The 5,582-nt window shown below is 32.0% G+C and overlaps 1 long non-coding RNA gene across 1 annotated transcript; it reads left to right on the top strand.

The window, feature by feature from the left end:
* Nucleotides 1-3,627: 3,627 nt before the first annotated feature.
* Nucleotides 3,628-4,408, top strand: LOC129429839 (uncharacterized). Its single transcript, XR_008639312.2, has 2 exons — nt 3,628-3,718; nt 3,806-4,408. It is a non-coding gene; the product is annotated as an uncharacterized lncRNA (long non-coding RNA).
* The last annotated feature ends 1,174 nt before the right edge of the window (nt 4,409-5,582 follow it).

Consider the following 5,582-nt stretch of genomic DNA (forward strand, 5'->3'; position numbering starts at 1 on the left):
TACGATGTCTGATTTCGAAGCAGCTGATGGTAAAATTTTGGAAGAAACCGTACAGCATCTTAAAACATCAACCTGCGCCCTTGACACACTCCCCACATCTTTTTTCAAAAGTGTCTTTAACTGTTTAGAAGCAGATCTCCTAAAAGTGGTAAATTCATCACTTATCTCTGGGACTTTTCCAAAGTCCCTTAAAATTGCAGTTGTTAAGCCCCTCCTGAAAAAGAGCAACCTGGATAACACTGTGTTGAGCAACTACAGACCAATCTCAAATCTTTCTTTCATAGGCAAGATCATTGAAAAAGTTGTTTTCAATCAGCTGAACAAATTCTTAATTTCTAATGGTTACTTTGACATTTTTCAGTCTGGTTTCCGACCACACCACAGTACATAGACAGCGCTCATAAAGATAATAAATGATATTTGCCTCAATACAGACGCAGGGAAACTATCAGGGCTGGTGCTACTCGACCTCGGTGCTGCTTTTGACACTGTTGATCACAACATACTTCTTGACAGGCTGGAAAACTGGATCGGGCTTTCTGGGATGGTCCTAAAATGGTTCAGGTCATACTTAGAAGGGAGAGGTTATTATGTAAGTATAGGTGGCCATAAATCTGAGTGGACATCCATGACAAGTCCCGCAAGGCTCAATTCTTGCGCCACTCCTGTTCAACCTGTTTATGCTCCCACTGAGCCAAATAATGAGAGAGAACCAAATTGCCTATCACAGTTATGCAGACGACACTCAGATCTACTTAGCTCTATCCCCTAACGACTACAGCCCCATTGACTCCCTGTGCAAATGCATTGATGAAGTTAACAGTTGGATGTGCCAAAGCTTTCTTCAGTTAAACAAAAAGAAAACTGAAGTCATTGCGTTTGGAAACAAAGATGAAGTTCTCAAGGTGAATGCATACCTTGACGCTAGGGGTCAAACAACTAAAAATCAAGTCAGGAATCTTAGTGTGATTGGAGTCTGACCTTAGTTTCGGTAGTCATGTTAAAGCAATAACTAAATCAGCATATTATCATCTCAAAAATATCGCAAGAATTAGATGCTTTGTTTCCAGACAAGACTTAGAGAAACTTGTGCATGCTTTCATCACCAGCAGGGTGGATTATTGTAATGGCCTCCTCACTGGCTTTCCCAAAAAAACCATAAGACAGCTCCAGCTCATTCAGAATGCTGCTGCCAAGATTCTGAGCAGAACCATAAAATATGAACATATCACACCAGTCCTCAGGTCCCTACACTGGCTACCAATTACATTTAGGATTGATTTTAAAGTATTATTAATGGCATATACCCTTACGAAACAAAAATATATTGCAGTATATTGGAAAATATCATGTAATATATTAGGCAACATATTCCCATATATGGGATTTAATATTTATATTTTCCAATATATTGAAATATATGCATGAAACATAGATGTATATATGATACAAAATATATTGCAATCAAAAACAAAAAGGGCACTATATTTTTTAGATGTAATAGTTTGTCTTTATATGCTTTGATATATTGCAATATATGCATAGACCATACATGTATATATGAGACAAAGTATATTGCATTCAAGAACAAAAAGGCACTATATTTTTTACATGTAATAGTTTGTCTTTATATGCTTTGATATATTGCAATATATGCATAGACCATACATGTATATATGAGACAAAGTATATTGCATTCAAGAACAAAAAGGGCACTATATTTTTTACATGTAATAGTTTGTCTTTATATGCTTTAATATATTGCTATATATGCATAGACCATACATGTATATATGAGACAAAATATATTGCAATCAAGAACAAAAAGGGCACTATATGTTTTTACATGTTATAGTTTGTCTTTATATGCTTTGATATATTGCAATATATGCATAAACCATACATGTATATATGAGACAAAATATATTGCAATCAAGAACAGAAAGGGCACTGTATTTTTTACATGTTATAGTTTGTCTTTATATGCTTTGATATATTGCAATATATGCATAAACCATACATGTATATATGAGACAAAATATATTGCAATCAAGAACAGAAAGGGCACTGTATTTTTTACATGTAATAGTTTGTCTTTATATGCTTTGATATATTGCAATATATGCATGAAACATACATTTATATATGATACAAAATATATTGCAATCAAGAAAAAAAAGGGCACTATATATATATATATATATATATATATATATATATATATATATATATATATATATATATATATATATATATATATATATATATATATATATTAGGGCTGTCAAAATTAACGCGTTAATAACGCGTTAACGCAAATTCATTTTAACGCCACTAATTTTATTAACGGAGATTAACGCAACGCGCAATTTCTGTTTGACCCTTGGTCCAGCCCATAGTTGAATGAACAGAGACGCAGACAAATGTGACTCTCTCTAAATGAGTAAAAGGTTTTCATAGAAATAAGAACATTAAGCAAATTGTCTACCAAATCCAATGCTCTAAATGCTCGTTGGACATCTGATATGATCTTTATTTATACGTCTGAGAGGTGTAACGTTACCGTCCTCCTAATGCTTAATCTAATACAAAAATGCGTCTCAATTCATTTTGGTTTCGCTTTTATGCATGACTTAGAAAATAGACTGCAGGACTTGCTTGATGTTAAAAGAGTCATTAAGAGAGATAAAGTTCGGTACCTGATTAATGTTAAAGAGTTATTAAGAGCGACAAGACTCAAAAGCGATCCCCTCACGCTGACTGACTGATATCTGAAGCGCGTGCACACAGACGCGCGAGTGCGCGACCTGGATATATAGACATCTACACAAAATTACAGTTTTACAAATATCTGTTTTGATAAGAATTTACGAAGGTAGGCTCTATAATCTGTTATGTTTTAAGTAAATGTTTGGTTAACTGTTGGGTAAAACTATCTGATGTGTAACATAATATTAGATCACTTAGATTTTAAGCAGTCTGTCTCAATGTCAATCAAACAAAAGGAAAAAAAGTTGAACATACATTGATGATGTTTTTGCTTTGTGTGTGCTAAATCTATTAGTTTTACCAGTGATTTTAAGGTATTGATGTGGTAATATAATGTATGGATGTGGAAATGTTTGTGGTAATTTGACTCTTTCAACTTCAAACATGTGTAGTTCTGTCATATTTTGTTATATTTCAACAAATCATGCATTGTTCTATGTTTTAATAGAGAATGTCAAAATATGAACAACTATTTTTTTTAAATTTGCTAATTCCGACTCAACTTGCCAGCACAGGTCACAAATGATGCAGCAGCAAACAAAAATGGAGAAAGAAAAATCTTCTGAACAATGGCTGGTGATTCTGTTAAAATGTAAACAGGCTGTTGTTAACATACATTTGCATAAAGCATCTATATATGTATATATGATTAGAATATTAAAAACCTGAAAAGTGTTAAATTAGGGTAAATTTAGAATGGATAAAAATGTGCGATTAATTTGCGATTAATCGCAGTTAACTCATGAAATCATGCGATTAATCTAGATTAATTTTTTTAATCTATTGACAGCCCTAATATATATATAGTTTTTTGATCCTGACCCACACTCCTAATCAGTAGGTGGCGGTAATGCCACTAAAAGTTGTTTGCCAACTGCCAGTAAAACTCAAGAAGAAGAAGAAGAAGGCTGATGTCAGCAGGCTCCAAGGAAACTTCAAGTTTTAAAAGGTATATAAGTTTTCAGAGCTGGTGCTTTTCAGTTTTTATTGCATCTCTGAGAGATTTTTGTGAATAACTTGTTGTTCTGCTCCACAGATGCTGTTTTAAAACAGTTTCCTATTAGGCCAAGGAAGCTGATGTCAGAAAATCTATCAACAGTAGAATCTGTGAGCTAATGGCATTAAGACACCAGGTGAAGAGCAAAAGCACTGGTATTTAAGTGGTTTACATCAGTGAAGATCCAAGGTGGTCTCCTAACCAGGATAATGGACTGTTCTTTTGGCAATTTTTTTTTTTTTTTTGCTTTTTCGCGGTTCCCAAAACTTCTTGAAAGTTTGTTTATTATTTATTTGTTCATTATTGTCTGTGCATTTTGTTTATTGATATTGTCTTTATTGATATTGTCTTTATATTGTATAATGGCACTGCTGAAATTTTGAAATGTACATGGGTAATTTAAGTTGCTTTAATTTATATTTTGTATATTTTTTTGTTTAATGGCACTCTTTTAAAATGTAATTTATGTAAATGCAATGCAACACATTTATGTAATGTAATGTAAAGCCAATCACATTTCCTTTGACTGACCATATGCAAAACCTCTTGTGGTTTTAATGGGCCTATAGAGCTCTGTACCTCAAATTGGGTTTAGTATCTGTGCCTGATTAAAAGAAAATAAAGGTGGCTTTTGATAGATTACCCATCAGTCTGTGTTAATATGTGGTGTTAATGTTTGTATATTGCTGGTTGCATATTTAAGTATTTATATATTTTAGATGTTTCATGTACATATACTGTATATATCCCAAATATATTCATACATTGTATGTGCATGTTCTCATATATGTACACATATTGTGCATACATTTACAATAAATATGTACATATATTTCCATCTAATTTTACATATATGTAAAATGTATTCCACAAGATATCGAACACATATCTACATATATATTTCCATATAGTTGTACATATATTTGAAATATATTCTACCATATAGCATATAGTAAACATACATGTGACACTATATCTGTACATATATTTTTAATACATATTCCCATATATGCACATATATTTCCCATCTTATTTTACATATATTTAAAATGTATTCCACAAATACATCGAACACATATCTACATATATTTCATGTATATTTCCATATAATTTTACATATATTTGAAATATATTCTACCATATAGTAAACATATACGTGAAACTATATCTCTACATATATTGTTAATACATTTTCGCATATAAATCAAAATACAATATTGCAGATATTTATAAATATAATATTGCAGATATTTTTAAATATATAAACACATATATTTTATCCATGTACAATATATTGAAAGTGGCAATAATTTGTATATTTTGCAATATACTGCAATATATTACACATATATAGAATATATGTACCATCAATATATTATTCCATGTATTGCCAATGTATAATATATTGGAAAATGGAAAGTAAAATAATATATTGCAATATATTACAATATATTTCAAGTAATATATTGGTAAATATATTTTCCTTTCGTAAGGGTAAATCACTCAGTGGACTAGGACCTCGATACATTGCTGATATGCTCATTGAATATAAACCCATCAGATCACTCAGATCATTAGGATCACATCAGCTAGAAATACCAAGGGTTTACTCAAAGCAAGGAGAGTCAGCTTTTAGCTATTATGCCAGTCGCAGCTGGAACCAGCTTCCAGAAGAGATCAGATGTGCTCCAACAGTAGCCACATTCAAATCCAGACTCAAAACACATCTGTTTAGCTATGCATTTACTGACTGAGCACTATGCTGCGTCCAAACTGATTGCACTATATTTTATATGACCTCAAGCTATTACTTTCA

Source organism: Misgurnus anguillicaudatus, chromosome 19, assembly GCF_027580225.2.
Source record: "Misgurnus anguillicaudatus chromosome 19, ASM2758022v2, whole genome shotgun sequence".
In the NCBI taxonomy this organism is placed as follows: Eukaryota; Metazoa; Chordata; class Actinopteri; order Cypriniformes; family Cobitidae; genus Misgurnus; species Misgurnus anguillicaudatus.